The sequence below is a fragment of the Ostrinia nubilalis genome, chromosome 5, assembly GCF_963855985.1.
Source record: "Ostrinia nubilalis chromosome 5, ilOstNubi1.1, whole genome shotgun sequence".
NCBI classification, from domain to species: Eukaryota; Metazoa; Arthropoda; class Insecta; order Lepidoptera; family Crambidae; genus Ostrinia; species Ostrinia nubilalis.
Genome location: NC_087092.1, coordinates 289,142 through 302,860, shown reverse-complemented (window position 1 = coordinate 302,860; position 13,719 = coordinate 289,142).

Genomic DNA, 13,719 nt, shown 5'->3' with positions numbered 1-13,719 from the left:
ATATTCTGGATTTTGCTGCGAGAAGTAGTTGTCAGTTCTTTGTCTTTTAATTTTGGTATCCATTCTTTCCCCTTTTCGCAGAGTTCCTTTAGCGCTTTTCTTGTTCCTCCCGTTCTGATAATATGACTTTCTAGGGTTTTGAGTCTTTTATTTTTCCTGTCTTTCCTCATGTTTTCGCGAATTTGCTTGCTAAGGTTAGATATTTCTTTCTGGTTTCCTTTCTTTTCTTTATTTAACAGCAAGTTTTTCCTGTCTTTAATTAGTTTCATAGTATTATCGCTTAGATAGGATTCTTTACCGTATCTTGTTCGTATTCGTGTCTGTTTCGTGAGCTTGTTTTCTAATCTATTATATTTTTCCTCCAGGTCCATATTCGAAGTAACAACTTCCAATAAGTTTTCTATACTATCATTTGGATCTCTCCTTTTGCTAGTCTGCAAGTAATTAGTTAGGATTGCTTTCGGCCTAGGCTTTTTTGGACCACATTCGTTGAGGCAGCTGCGTACCATACGATGGTTAGTGTTGAAGTTCAGGTTCTGTACTACTCCTGTATCGGAGAATAATCCTGCTTTGTTGGTTGCTATGTAATCGATTTCATTTCTAACCTTACCGTCGGGAGATACCCAGGTCCATTTGTTTTTAGGTTTTTTGCAGAACATCGAGTTGAGGAGTGTTAGATTTTGCTCTAGCAGGAATTCTACCAATTTTTTCCCATTTTTGCTTCTTTTGCCCTTTCCGTATTTCCCTATTATATGTTCTTCTCCAGCTGATCTAGCGCCAACTTGAGCATTGAAATCTCCCATGAGGACTAAATTGTTTTTTGCATATTTTTCGGTAACTTCGTTTAGTTTGTCGTAAAAATCGTCTATGTCTGTTGTTTTTGCTTGTTCTGTCGGCGAGTAGACTTGTATTACTGTCCAATCCTTCGGATATTTTGGTATGTTAATGTGGATGACCGCTATTCTGTCTGATATCCCTTCAAATCCTATGATCTGGTTTTTGAGTTTTAACTTTACTAGGAAACCTACTCCTCTCTGTCCAGCGACTTCGCCTTTGTGGTACAGGATATAGTGGTTTCTTTCTTCTATACCTTCTTCTATTCTCTTCATCTCGCTTATTCCTAAGATGTCCCACTTGACGTTTTCGATAGCTATTTCTAATTCCTGCAGACTTTCTGGTGTTCTCAAGGTTCGTGTGTTTAGTGTGCATAGGTATAGTCTACTTTGTTTATGTTTCCCTTTTTTTGTATGAGCTTTAGTTGGCATGTTTATAGAATGTAATTGTAGATTTGTTGGAGGGTGCTGGTCGACTTCCCCCACGGTGACCAGCCGGCTTGGGGGAGAAATTTTTGAGGTTTTTCTTGTGGTTGTTATTGTTGTATCTCTATGCTGGTTCCGGTCGGAGAAGGCCTTTACTTGTTTTTTGGTATCTCTGACAACGAGGCAGATCTTTCCCGCGCTACAAATGTAAGTATGCTTGGTTTTACTACTTCTTTTGTCTTGCTTATGGTTGTCTTAACATTTTCAGTTTTCTCCGTATTTATCTTTTTCGCTATAGTGGTTGGTGATCCTGAATCTCCTCTTTTTCTTTTGTCGCGGCTAGTGTTCGTTGGCTTTTTCACAATTAGCTTATCGTATTTTATGAATGCCATATTTCCATTTCTTCTTTCTTCTTCCACTTTTGGCTGTAACTGTTTGCGAATTTCGAGTACTTCCTTTGGGAAATCTTCTTTGACATAAATATTTGTTGGGAGGGTATGCTTGTTTCTCAAAATGAGGTGTTTCTTCCAAGTTGTTGTTAGAGATATTTTGATTGGGCGATTTTTATCTGATTTTGCTCCTATTCTTTGGACATTATTTATTTCTTGACTGTCTAAGTATGTTCCTGATTCGACTAGAATTTCTTTAACCAAATCTACTATCTCTATTTCTGTCTTTCCCTTTTCTTCAATGCCGAAAAAAATTAAATTATTCTTCCGCTTCTCTTTTTCTAGGAGTGTTATTTTCTTTTCTAAATTCGTGACTTTGGTTTTCAGGTTATTGTTTTCTTCCATCAATATTTTCATCTTCTCGTCTAAAGCCTCCATAACATTTTTCGTTATTGCTGTTGTTAGAGTTGTTGTTTGTTCATTGAATTTTTCGTTTATTTTTGAGAGTAGTATTTCCATTTGTTTTTCCATTGTGTGTTTTAATTTTATGCAGTGGTAACACTAATATGGAAATATCACTTTTCTGTGGTGGCAACACTGACGACAGCTGTCTATGGCTATCAACGTCAAATGTGTCAAACTGTCAACGTCAACGTCAGATACGTCAACGTCACTTTCGTGTATGCCAACAGCACTACCTTCGATGTTTTTATGTGCTCAATTTTGAGGTTATATTGAATGGCACTTTGTTTGGTTTAATTTTGCAATTAACTCGTTGCTTCACTGTAATTTTTGCCTGAACACCACCACGGCTGGCTCGCCCCACGGATCGACCGCGGTACGCGCCGATTTTCCACTTTTTGCACTGGTAATTTCACAATGATTGCAGAGATCTCTTTCGTACGTGTTGACACTTTCGTCACCGAAACCGGAAAAAAAAAAAGTAAACGAGTCTACAAAACTTCCCATTTTTTATTAAAAATTACATGAGTGTCTAATCGAATCTAATAAAATGTAATTGAAAGAGCTGGCAGCCCTGCGCATGCGTGGCGTTGCTCTAGGAAGCTAACGGCGCGCGCGTGTGGCCTTTAATTGATACAGCCTTTTAATTCACACAAAAAGCGCGCCGTCGGCATCTTGCGCCTGCGCTGCCCGCCTCAAGTGCTGGACTCTTCTCAGCAGCTCAACACATACCACCAATAGGTACCTACTTGACTTAGGGTCGGTGCTCGAGGAGTAGGTTTATGTATAAGTTGAATGAAGAAAGTGCAAATGGATTGCACTAAATTATACTAAAATTTCATTTATCGTCCCAGTATAGATATTATTGGACCCTACTATATTTTTCACTTTGTATGTCCTACCCCACCACATGCACCCCGGTCCCCGGGATTACTACAAATGAAGACGTTGGTGTAAAGTCGTTATAAAGAATACAACAACTCAACCCAGGAGTACAATATTAGTTACGAGTACAAAAGTTAACTTTTCCGCAACCCGCATAGCAAACGAATGTAAAGTTTATCATACGCAAACAAACCGAGATAAGAAAATTGCAACTTTCCCTTATGATATTAAAAATATTATTTTACCCGCAGTGTTGAGGACAGTGAGGGATCAGAGGTAAAGGAGTGAAAAATATACGAAAATATCCAAGTAAATTATTCGCGTTTAATTTCGAGACGTTGCTTAACAGACAGCTATCAAAAAACAGGTTTATTCTTAAAAAAATTAAATAAAAAAAGTATAAAAGGCAAAGAGGTTCGGTTTGCCACATTCTCCCCCCTCGTATGGCAATACGCAATATGAGGAAAATGTGACAAACCGTTATGAGCTAATGACAACAATCTTCTTGACTGGCCTACGCAGAACCCCCCCTTTCGTGACAACGTCAACAACCCTGACAATACCATCCCGTCCGGGGTAAACGTGTGAGACTCGGCCCTTCGGCCATACCCCTCGCGGTAAGGCATTGTCAGCGATGATGACGATGTCGCCGACGCTCACCTCACTCGGCGTGTTTGGGGCAGGTGGTCATGTGTGGAGCAGCGGCAGCGCTTCCCGGACCCAGCGGGACCAAAAGTGATCTGCCAGTAGTGACGCTTTTTTCCACTCATCTCTGCCTATCAAGGCGTAATCGTCGAGCGCAGGGTTAGGGCAATTTGTGGGCGACGAACTGCCAATCAAGAAATGGAAAGGCGTGAGTGCCTCCTGGTCCTCAGCACATACGCTGACATGCGCCAATGGCCGAGAATTAATTATGGCCTCGACCTCCGCAAGCAACGTTTGAAACGTCTCTTCCTTTGGCGCCTTCTGTTGTAGGACTACACGCAGGGCGGTTTTGGTCGAGCGTACCAAACGCTCCCAGCATCCTCCAAAAAACGGTGCAGCAGGAGGGATAAATTTCCATTTTATACCATTGGTTGCTGTAAACTCTTCAACGTTGTTTTCAAAGAACGCTTTAAGCTCTTTACTCGCACCGACGAACGCTGTGCCGTTGTCTGAGATGATCATCGAAGGTGACCCTCTCCGCGCGATAAAACGTCGTAAGCTCATGATCGCCGAGTCGGAAGAAAGGCTGTGTACAACTTCGAGATGGATCGCTCTCACCGTCAGACATGTATATAAGGCGACGTATCGTTTTTCCCTTCGTCGGCCAATAGTTACTTCGAGAGGGCCGAAGTAGTCAAGGCCAACATGTGTGAAAGGCCTTTGATGGTGTGCGAGACGCTCTGCAGGTAGGTCCGCCGTAGGTGGTATTAAAGTCGGAGATTTTCTTATACGACAGAAACGGCAGCTTTTGGCCACTGTCTTAACTGTAGGCCTCAGGTGCAATATCCAGTATTTCTGTCGCAATTCATTCACCACCGTTTCATTGTTTGCGTGGGCCATTTTCTTATGGTAACTGAAGACCAGTAAGCGTGTGACATGGTGACGTCCATCCAGTAAAATGGGACTCTTCGTGTCTGTGTCGATTTCGGGGGCTGCACGGATTCGACCAGCCAGCCTCAAAAGGTCGTCGTCGCCCAGTGCCGGCGATAGTTTCAAAAGGGGGCTTGTCTTCGGGATGCTCTGCGACGCTTTAATGCACCGGATCTCCTCTTGAAAGCTCTCCAACTGACACTGCCTCAGAATGTGCTGCTCCGCCGTTTTAATCATCTCTGAGGTGAGCGCCAGCAAATTAGACCCCAAGCGACATGAAACAGAAAGAGAACGATTTGGTGATGGTTGATCACAAGAATTAGTAGGGGAGACCTAGGAGAGTTGTGACAGAGGTGAGTTGTGACAAGGGCGATTTCTCCTTACTTAATATAGTTAGCAAGCTGGTAAAAACGCTTGTTTGTTGCATTTAAGACGCTCTTCTTGACTAAGTACCTGCGGGCGGCGCTAGAGGCACGGTTACGTAAATATGACGTCTGTGTACAAAAAAATGCGAAAAGTAAGTTTTTCTTCAAAATTTTATTTCAATTTATATTATGTTTTAGTATATGTGCACTGTTGTGTTATTTTTTCTCAAGTTGCATGGTTATTCAGGTCTCAAAATGAAGCAATGATCTTTTGTGTTCGCATCGTGATTAGAAAATAAAAATTATTATTCGAACTAAGTCGTCATTTTAAACACCTAGGAGAGTTGTGACAGCCTGTCACAACTCTCCTAGCTTACTTAATTTTTCTGATGGGCCATTTTCACGATGTTTTTAGATGATTTTTTTGTGTGTTAGTAGGTTCATAATTTGTATAATTGCATACTGTTACTTTTTTGATTCAGAATGCCTAATAACTACATGAAAGCCATATAGAGGAACTGCTTGCTAAAGTTGAAATCTAGGACCTAACTTATGAAGTGATTAGGTTAAAGGGTTAAAGTTTATGATATGCTGCGACCTCTTACAATCTAAACTTGTCAAGATATATTAAGGAGAAAGAGGCTTATCAAGTAAACCCAGAAGGCGAAGCTCCGTCTATGGATTATACCACCGCGACTATTTTATTTTTATAGAAGAGAAAGAAAATACTATAGGTATTAAGTGACTATAATATTAGCTAAAAAATATAATTAAAAAAAAATCCAGGGTCGTGGGAGAAAAATGAAAGCTGAGGAATGTAGCTCAATCTGTGTAACGACATCCTATAACTATTTGTTTTAACTGGTAGGTACTAAAGGATGATTAAAGTACTTTTTTGCTAAAAAATCATATTTGATTGAGTATTATGGCATTTTTTATATCTAATAGATGAAATACAATGCTGTCACAACTCACCTCGGTACCTGTCACAACTTACCTCGGTGCTAGGAGAGTTGTGACAGAGGGAGTGGTCTAAGATTTTGGTGATTTTCTTAGAAACCCTAATACTTTAGTTAACTTTGGTGATTGTTTTGAAAACAGAAGGAACGGCGCTACATTAATTTATATGATTTATAGCTGTGGAATGTTTTTTGAGCGAGATATGGCCCCTAAAGTAAAAATTGTCACAACTCTCCTAGGTCTCCCCTACGCAATTTAGAATTTTGAGCATGAGAGTCCAAAAGTGTCCTAAACTTTGCCGCAGCCTGATAGGCACGCGCCGTGGCTCTTACGAGCCGCGTCCAGTCACTAAAATGACTTGGATCTGCCGTTACGGTAGGCATAAGCTCTCTAGTGTATCCCACCAATTCACACATATAGTGAGTCTTTAACTCTGTGAGAACTGGTGCGATTACCTCCGTCGGCTCGGTTGGCCACATAACAGATGGTTGTAATAAAAATTGTGGGCCAACGAACCACCTAGATGAGGATTCCAGATTGTGAAACCTCGTCGCATCGTCGGCTACGTTTAAGTCTGTCGGGACCCACCGCCAATCATCAACGTTCGTGTTCTCAATGATTTCACCGACACGGTGGGCCACAAAAGGCCTAAATGTGCGCGCGTCGGATCGAAGCCAACAAAGCACAGTCCTCGAATCGCTCCAGTAAAACACTCGTACCGGTTTAAACCTATGGCACTCTGAAATTGTGACGGCCCATCGAGAGCCGATCAAGGCCGCTTGAAGCTCCAATCGCGGGATTGAAACCGGCTTTAAAGGAGTTACCCGAGACTTGCTTCCAATAAGTGCTAGCCTAAAACTGCCATCTGGCAACACAAAGCGCCAATATGCGACGCAAGCGTAGGCTAGTTCGCTTGCATCAACGAAAATGTGTAGTTCACGTTCTACCGCATCAACGCCAAGGTAACAACGTGGGATGCGTATATTCGCAACAGACAACAGCTCATTGAACCAGTCTTGCCACGTTTTAATTACATCCGTAGGTAACTGTTCGTCCCATCCCACATTGCTCCGCCAGAGCGTTTGAAACATGACACGTCCTTTTACTACAATGGGTGCCAGTAGACCTAAAGGATCGTACACGCGCATCAAATGTGACAGCGCTTGACGTTTGGTTAGCCCAGTTAACTGTGACCGGAAGTCGTCATTCATGCCTATCCTAAAACCCAATACGTCCTCTTTAGGTAACCACAATACTCCCAGGGCTCGTATCGGAGTGGTCGGCAAGCCTAAATGTACTTCAGGAGGAAGAGCCGCATGTAGATCAAATGGCACTAATGCTAATGCCTTAGCGTCGTTGGAAACCCAGCCCCTCATTTCGAACCCTGCCGATTTGTGCACTGCCACAATGTCAGCGGCAAGGCTCGCGGCTTCAGACACGTCATCTAGACTACCGATGTAGTCGTCCATATAGTGGTCGTGGACTATGGCGTCGGCAGCTGATGGATATTGATGGGCTAGTTCCAGGGCATTTCGGTTCTTTATATATTGGGCTATGAACGGGCTTGAGCACGCACCGAATATAACAGAAGTCATCCTGAACTCCTTTATTGGTTCTTTAGGATCTGACCTCCACAGAAAGCGTAAGGCGTCGCGGTCCTGGTTTCTTATTCTGACTTGGGGAAACATCTCTTTAATGTCCGCGGTCATAGCTATGCGACCTTCCCTAAATCTGAATAGGATCCCTAAAAGTGATTGTAAGAGATCAGGCCCCGGAAGTAACAAAGTGTTCAGGCTGACTCCACATGTTTTAGCGGCCGCGTCATGCACTACACGGAGCTTTTTCTTCTGTGGGTGATAAACTCCAAAATGTGGAAGGTACCACCGAGGTGAGGACTCCGAAGTATACACGACACCCCTAGAAGTGTTGCTAGTATGGTACGTGACGGCGGCGCACTCTTCTGCGTAGCCTTTACTAATTATGTCCGCTATGTAATTTTTATACGACTCTGCGAAAGCGTTGTCCTTAGTCATGCGCTTCGGACAGTGAGGGATCAGAGGTAAAGGAGTGAAAAATATACGAAAATATCCAAGTAAATTATTCGCGTTTAATTTCGAGACGTTGCTTACAAGACAGCTATCAAAAAACAGGTTTATTCTTAAAAGAATTAAATAAAAAAAGTATAAAAGGCAAAGAGGTTCGGTTTGCCACATTCTCCCCCCTCGTATGGCAATACGCAATATGAGGAAAATGTGACAAACCGTTATGAGCTAATGACAACAATCTTCTTGACTGGCCTACGCAGAACCCCCCCTTTCGTGACAACGTCAACAACCCTGACAATACCATCCCGTCCGGGGTAAACGTGTGAGACTCGGCCCTTCGGCCATACCCCTCGCAGTAAGGCATTGTCAGCGATGATGACTATGTCACCGACGCTCACCTCACTCGGCGTGTTTGGGGCAGGTGGTCTTGTGTGGAGCAGCGGCAGCGCTTCCCGGACCCAGCGGGACCAAAAGTGATCTGCCAGTCGTGACGCTTTTTTCCACTCATCTCTGCCTATCAAGGCGTAATCGTCGAGCGCAGGGTTAGGGCAATTTGTGGGCGACGAACTGCCAATCAAGAAATGGAAAGGCGTGAGTGCCTCCTGGTCCTCAGCACATACGCTGACATGCGCCAATGGCCGAGAATTAATTATGGCCTCGACCTCCGCAAGCAACGTTTGAAACGTCTCTTCCTTTGGCGCCTTCTGTTTTGGACTACACGCAGGGCGGTTTTGGTCGAGCGTACCAAACGCTCCCAGCATCCTCCAAAAAACGGTGCAGCAGGAGGGATAAATTTCCATTTTATACCATTGGTTGCTGTAAACTCTTCAACGTTGTTTTCAAAGAACGCTTTAAGCTCTTTACTCACTGCTGGGATGCTGGGAGCGTTTGGTACGCTCGACCAAAACCGCCCTGCGTGTAGTCCTACAACAGAAGGCGCCAAAGGAAGAGACGTTTCAAACGTTGCTTGCGGAGGTCGAGGCCATAATTAATTCTCGGCCATTGGCGCATGTCAGCGTATGTGCTGAGGACCAGGAGGCACTCACGCCTTTCCATTTCTTGATTGGCAGTTCGTCGCCCACAAATTGCCCTAACCCTGCGCTCGACGATTACGCCTTGATAGGCAGAGATGAGTGGAAAAAAGCGTCACTACTGGCAGATCACTTTTGGTCCCGCTGGGTCCGGGAAGCGCTGCCGCTGCTCCACACAAGACCACCTGCCCCAAACACGCCGAGTGAGGTGAGCGTCGGTGACATAGTCATCATCGCTGACAATGCCTTACCGCGAGGGGTATGGCAGAAGGGCCGAGTCTCACACGTTTACCCCGGACGGGATGGTATTGTCAGGGTTGTTGACGTTGTCACGAAAGGGGGGGTTCTGCGTAGGCCAGTCAAGAAGATTGTTGTCATTAGCTCATAACGGTTTGTCACATTTTCCTCATATTGCGTATTGCCATACGAGGGGGGAGAATGTTGTTGAGGACAGTGAGGGATCAGAGGTAAAGGAGTGAAAAATATACGAAAATATCCAAGTAAATTATTCGCGTTTAATTTCGAGACGTTGCTTAACAGACAGCTATCAAAAAACAGGTTTATTCTTAAAAAAATTAAATAAAAAAAGTATAAGGGTGAATATCCCAAACACGTTTTTTACGCGGCGGAGCTGAGAATCGATGGGAGAAATGTAACTAGAGCGATGATTTTTTTTCTGTATATAGTTTATACAGCGTTTTACACGATAGCAAAGTCTTCAGGACAATAGGTAGTTATTTTATATACAAAAAAAATTTTCAAAGACCCAAAATCTAATAGCGGTGGCGCGTCCTAACTCTATTTCTACTCATAAATTGTGTTATTCCTTCTTTCTCGGGGATTCTAGTAATTTAAAAATAGTATAGCCATAAAATACATTAAATAAGACTTCTAAATGATATGAAAGAAATGTGATATTTCATATTTTAAGTGTTTTAAATAGCCTTTCAAAACTGTCCCACGAAAAAAAGCAATTACAGTGGCTCAATTTCGACACTCTCTTACTTCTCCAAAGAAGCTTTGAGAGACGTAGAGTTCTTCTGCCCTGCATCACTCAACTGTGTCCTCCTGATCGGGCTATAAAGACTTGCGACTTGTGGTATTGTTTTTCCAGCAGACCCGTAAATATTAGTATCAGCGGCACAGGAATACAAAATTTTTCAATTTCGCTGGCAAGTGTATGAGTGAAAGCTACTTACTTAGATGCTAAACGATTCTTTAACATGATTACAGTTTGGTGTTTTGTTGTATCTGCATACAGAAATTATTGATCAGAATTATAGTTTTCTTTATAATTTGAATTTTGTAACAGTTTTTCAATTCCGGTGGCGCAATTTCGGTGGCTCCGGTGGCGAATCTATTGCCGGAATCGGTCTTATTCGCTCTGGAACATTGTACCTAGGTCTACTAAGGTCTCAGTCATAACTACAATATCGTCAGTGAATCGAAGTTGTGTGATGTACTCGCCGTATCTTGATACTGAGCTCGGTCTAGCTAAGAAGCTTGAAAACCTCTAAGTGGGAGGTAGTGAAGACTTTAAGAGATTATGGTGTCTCCAACTCTGAACCCTTGCAGCAATCAGATAAGTTTCGAGTTCTGATCTTGGGGGAGGGCTGATATGATGAAGTTTTTCATACAAATACTTCAGAAGTTGCATGTATCGACAGTCAATTTGACGCCATTAAAGAGACTGTAGCACAGCCCAGGTCTTGACCGAATCGAAGAAGGTACAAAAAGGCCAATAATAATGACTGAATATAGTCCTCAGTCTTCTGCATAATTTGACGCAGCATTAAATATGTACGTAGTATTACAAACGTCTTTACGAAAATGAGGTTGTCTGGGAGACTGGATGTTTCAGGAAAAAGTTGCCTCACCTGACTCTGGACCATCGCCAACGTCCATTCCATTCCAGTCTCTAGCACCACCACCATGTCTTATTTTTTGGTTTATCGACCAATAAACATGGTGGTATTTAAGAGAACTTTAGTACTAGCATTCCATCTGATTTCATAAGCTCAGTTGTGATTTCATTATCTCCTGGTACATACCTTGTTGTTTTTAATAGGGCATTATAATCTCACTCAAGCTAAAGTCTAGGATATATTCGCTAAAGTGTCGGAATAATCTCGATCTTCAGCCTAATTACTAGTAGTGCTTCTTAATCTCTCCTAGCAGCTTAGGCATTTACCAAAATGGTTCTGCTATCCTCGTTATTCATGTTGGTATATTCAATTTGGTCCTCGCAAATACATACTTTCGATTTATTACAAAAAAATCGTCTCTATAATACACTTTGTATCAGCGTGAGGACTTGGATAGCTATTTATACATCGATACTAAGCAGAATCTTAAAAACAGATGAGAATAGTCCTGAAACAGCTAAAATTTCCCTAGTCTCGTAGGTTGCAATCTATTCTGCCACTCGAGATGAAAATTCGTGGGGCTTTGGAGCTGGATTGGCACTGGTCGTGGCTTAGGCTTCATCAGTCGACAGCTTTTGAGCATCTTTTATTCGGCATTCTTCTATTTCGGTGATGACTTCTTCTTCTTCCTCGGTCCTTCACTGATGAGGATTGCAACCGCAGATAGTGTTCCTTCATAGACTGCGGTCATAAGCTCTGTTGTGATCGGAGAATGCAAATGTGATTAAATTGCCTGTTCGTCTAAAAATGATTACTACATTTTGATTTTTGCAGTACTATTAGGGTGCAGCTCAGTACGCTTTTACAGTTCTGGCATCTTTTGCTAGGCCTTCTCTCTCTATGAGGCTGGCTGGATTTAGTCCTCCGTTTCTTAATTGTACTACTTTCATCTAGCTCATTGTCGCTAGGTTTGCATAGTTTTTTTTTATGTCATGTGTTAGTTCAGTAGCTGGTATAGATCTAGAAATATCTTCATACTTAATCTCCAGTTCGCATGGTCTTTAGCGAATAATTAGTTGCGTAATTCTGAGTATAGGATAGGTATGATACCATCATGAAAACTTGGCTAGCCTGGACCAATATTTTTACTTATGGAAGATAAACCTAACACCAACCTGGGGCAGTTGGTCGCCCTCCCGGGACTAGAGTTGGTTTCTGGGTTTGAGGGTCATGTATGATGTCTTTGTGATGACTCTAGAATAACGGGGCTGTTGGCGGCTAGAGCCAGAAAGTTTTGGATTTGTTCTCTATGGAGGGATTTTGCCGTTATCACCATGCTTAGCAGGCTGGTTGGTAGTTCCAGTATGGTAGTATAATACCCGGAAAGATGCTGCAACCCACCCTCCAGTATTTTGATTCCTTAGTCGGCTATTATGACTCACGTGGGAAGATTTGATGCTTTTTTAGGGTCACAACACAGGCCTGAATATTGTTTTTAATTATAAACATCTTTACTGGATAATAATACTTAATTGATTACAAATAAATAAGTAATTTGAGACAATCATCCGTAACATTCTGAAGTCCGCTGTATAAATAAATTTCGGTGGATTGGTTCTTAATTCCGGTGGCTCAAATACAATTTCGGTGGCTCTTGATAATTTCAAATTAACATATCTCGAGAAGTATTAATAATATTTTGATCTCTACCATATCATTGAATAATACAAGTTATTTACTATTATTTCTGCCACAAAAAAGTTTTGGAAAGTGGAAATTAAAATTCGCCACCGGAATTAGGCAAAAAACGAGTTTGTTGATATTCACCCATAAAAGGCAAAGAGGTTCGGTTTGCCACACGCAGTTTTTAGTTTGCTATGTTTTCGTAGATTTTAGTTTGAACTTTGAATATTAACGAAAAATTAAATAGTAACTTGAGATGGGAAATATAACACCACTTACTTGGTAGGATGCTTGTCGTGCATTAATTTTTGATCATTATTGACAATTAAATTAGCTAATATTTAAGTGCTTACATTCTATACATATTCTTATAGAAATAAGCAACGGAATATTCCGTTTGCCCTAGGGCGGGAGCTTTTATTTCCGGGCGCTTTTTCTAGGGCGGCCGGCGGCGGCGCGACACACACGAGCTTCGGAGAACCGCGCTAATCGCCGACACATACTTAATTAAACCTAATCCGTTTAGCTGCAACATTGTATGACTTGAAAGATGACGCTCTGGGAGTACTTTTGTTAAGGGGGAGGCATGCGTTCAGCAGTGAACTGATCCGCCCAAAGGAGATCACTCGATATGGCTTATTAAATGTTTCATTTTAAGATATTGTGTATCAACGGCGATGCAGCTTTTTATTAACATAATACAAATACACGGACTCCATGTATTAGCTTTGATAACAATCGGGTTCTCGTCAAAAAACAGCATGAATGTATGAGAACGCAGATGACCAGCGCGGGCGCAGCCGAGTGCGCTTCCGAGACTCGTGGGAGCCGCCTCATGCCCGCTGCATATTCATGAGCATTCTTTGCGATCGTTCTGCTTCTAATTTACTTAAGTTAATCCTGATATTATATACGGAAATATGTAGTCTTTAATAATGTTTGTTTTTCAAAGGCAACGCAATGAATAAACGGTATCATTAGCTCGAAATGGAATATGTTTCAAAAAGCTCATACACAGGAAGTTGCACATGTCTATGAATGAATTTACATTTTTGTAATTTTAGTGTTTTTGTTAAAAATATTGGCCACTACACTTAAAAATGTGTAATGCTAAATGACGAGTACCTTAAAATTGAACATTAGAAAATTAAAATAACTATTTTGTATATTTTTATAAGAATCTAGGTAAAATGTTTACAA